The sequence below is a fragment of the Copadichromis virginalis genome, linkage group LG12 (genome assembly GCF_057382275.1).
Source record: "Copadichromis virginalis isolate Kocher_CV1m ecotype Utaka linkage group LG12, C_Virginalis_male_GT1.1, whole genome shotgun sequence".
NCBI lineage: Eukaryota > Metazoa > Chordata > Actinopteri > Cichliformes > Cichlidae > Copadichromis > Copadichromis virginalis.
Window position 1 is genome coordinate 32,920,924 of NC_140629.1, and position 3,295 is coordinate 32,924,218.

Genomic DNA, 3,295 nt, shown 5'->3' on the forward strand with positions numbered 1-3,295 from the left:
CTCATTTGGGCACCTTCACAATCGTTTAAGACAGATTTAATAATAGGTGATGTGACATTTGAATAATCACAATTTCGTTCTGAAGCAATTTATTATTTTCTTTTGAAATTTTGTCCATTTTTGTTAAAATTGTTGCGAATGAGTGATGCTTACTGAGTTCACATTGCTCTTTATGACAGCTGGTGCCGCTGCTAATGAACCATGTAATTTGGTTACAAGCTCCAGAATAAGCTGATATGTGTGTTGGTTATGTTTTGAGCTCTATCATGTTTGCGGTTTATCATCACTTCCTTTTTCTTTGCTAACTGTTTTTTTAAGTACAAGTACAGAAAATTGTGGCATCAGTTTTAAAAAAAAAGTTGCCGAGAAGTTTGATTAAAATCCTATTCCAGTAAAAGTTGCTGTAACAATCATTCTATATCCCCTTCCACCCCGGAGGTCTCTGTGCAAGAACCAGACTGCATTTGCTAAAAAACACAAGTGCAGCCCTTTTTCAAAGAATGCCAAGTGCAGAACGTGTAATGAAGAGATCACCTAGTTTCACTAGTTGATGCGGGATGGAGCATTTGTGGTAACATACTTCATTTTTGTTTGCAGCAAATTTGTTAAAAATTGCTCATGACAAATTGTGGAAATGTTTTTTTGAAATCAGTGGCAGTGATTGTCACGGTCTCGCTGGCAGACCGTGGGGATGTGGGGAAAGGAGGACCCAAAATGCAGGACTCTACAGTGCAACAGTGTTTATTTACAGTGGTGACAATCCGAACAACAATAAATCCCCCCGTGCGATCCCAACTCCCGTTCCGTGTCTTCTCCTTTATCCCGTGCTCTGTGCTCTGTCTCCGTTCCCTGTGTACTCTCCGTGTGCTGCCTCCTGGTCGCCACAATTCCTCCTGAGGAAACACGCATACCAAAGGCAGCCGTGAGTACAAAACCTAACAGTAGACTTGCACTAACCTTGCACAATACACTTAAGACTGACGGGAAGTCACTCAACGATCCAGCGTCGAGGAGCTCTCAGCCACACTGTTTTGAAGCTCCTCTGACGAGGCTTGATCGGCGCCAGGTGTGTGTGGATTCCTGGGTGGGACCGGTCAGCTGGCAGGGCCACACCCACCAGGCCTAAAAGTGCCTGCCACGACCGCACCCTCACATACACAAGCACACACCCCTAAACACCTGACAGTACACCAACACGGAAAAACAGGACAGCAGACACAACCATAATAACAACAACCACAATAATGATAATAATTATAATAATAATAATAATAATAATAACTACAATAGTAGTCCACACTGCTCACGGACCCCGAATCCCTGGAACTGGGTCCGTGACAGTGATTCACGGTTATGAATCTGTGTTCAGTCTCCTCAATTTACATTTGCTAATTGGTTGGTAAAAAAAAAGAAAAGAAAAGAAAAGAAAAGACTTAAACAATAGCACAGGCAGTCAATGCGAAAAGCAAAGGTCAGAGGCGATTAATGATATATGAGGTACCAATGTCAGGTGACGGGGACTATGTGCCAAAGGCGTCGGCTGCTCAGGTGTCACTGGCTTTGTGAAGAGAGCAGAGAACAGGAGATCAGCAGCTGTGGACATATCACATCACCAGGTGCAAACACATATTCAGCTTCATACGTGGACAAGACAACAGGTAAGATTCTCTATCCTCTCTGGGTTTATGAGAAAAATTGGTGAGTGAGGAAAGAAGAAAGATTTTAAACACATCATAATGTAATAATGTTTTGAGTACTTGCTGTGCTTCCTGTGATTTGTAGCTTTAAAACACAATAAGAAATAATAGAGAATAAGAAAGAATCCATTTTATTTTATTTTTATTTTGTATGGAGGGCATTTATTTATTTATTTAATTTGTACTAATGTAGTTAGGTTAATAATGACATTTAAAATAATTATTAAGAGGTAAACCTAAAAAAAAGAATTAAAAATAAATGTAAATATAGTGTTAGGAATTAGCTATGAATACTTCTAAACTAATATATTTAGTAATGTATAATGAATTTATTATTACTACAATACAAGTAAAAATGCTAAACATGATTTAATATCTTGTTAGTACTGCATACATATAGTACTAGTAAAACCCTAAATAAAGATGTTTTATTTATAGTGGAGCATTTTTCAGTAAGATGTTGTTTCTTTCAGTTTTATATTTTTTTTAAATGGCCCTCAAAACTACAATATCTGATCAGATTAGACAGCACATAGGTTAAACATCTGCAGATGCTACATCACACTGTCATCTATCTATTTACATATGCAAACAAGAAGTAAACAAGCTTCTTGTTTGTATATGTATTTCTCAGTTCTAGCTATATTAAAGGCTTAAAACAAAACATATGGGCCATTAAGAATAGCCATTTAGACAATAAACCAGACTGCCAAAAAGAAACACTTCTTTAGACCAATTTCTTTAGTCTTGGAGGCTGGGGCGCATTCATGCATACGCAGGCTACTAATCTCAGGGGGATGGCTGCGTGCCTGCTACCTCCTCTCCCAGAAGCACTCAGCACAGCAGATGACATGGCTGCGGATGACGCGATTAGATTACAGATACTGAAATTCATCGGTAGGCTGTAAAAGAAAAAAGAAAGCTTATTAGTGAATTAAGATGTGCCTTCTTAGTTTTAGATTTATCATATTTGTATTATTTTTTAAAACACATTAGGTGCTGAGATGGGGAATGGACTTCCAGCAAAGACTGCCTCGATTTATTCACTGAGCTGCAGGATCACAGTGACCTTACAACTTAAATGAAAAGAGAAGGTCCCCGTACAGTTGTTTCTGCAGACTCTCACCCGAGGACCTTATATAATCTTTTCCTGACTAAACTATAATATACATCCTACTCACTGTGAAAATTATAGAGCTTTTCTGTTGCTTCCACCCAGGTTTTCATTTAATTGTCTCACACAAAAAACTTTATAATACCACCTTTAGGGAGCCATAACAGTACAGCTCAGGAAGGTAATAATAGGAATACATTACCATGATCACAGACCTTTGAATCTCTACCCACATCTTTGATTTATACCCTGAAGGTAATATTGTAAAATTAGTGATTATAGAAATAAAAGCACCATTGTCAACAGCCTGGCTGAAGAATGATTAGCAGTACCTTTACCTCATTATTATTTTACCACAAAGTGTTTACAGTGTTCCAGGTGTCTACTTTAACTTGTGATAGTCACACTTTTTCCTCTTACGAACTATAAAAGGTGGAAGAAAACCTTTGACGGTATATATTCAAAAACACGTGTTGCTGGAAGA

At 38.1% G+C, this 3,295-nt stretch overlaps 1 long non-coding RNA gene across 1 annotated transcript; it reads right to left on the reverse strand.

Annotated features, from left to right (window-relative positions):
• Positions 1–725: 725 nt before the first annotated feature.
• On the reverse strand, positions 726–1,249 carry LOC146697424 (uncharacterized). Its single transcript, XR_014923136.1, has 2 exons — positions 983–1,249; positions 726–893 (listed from the first exon to the last, which is right to left on the reverse strand). It is a non-coding gene; the product is annotated as an uncharacterized LOC146697424 (long non-coding RNA).
• Positions 1,250–3,295: the final 2,046 nt, after the last annotated feature.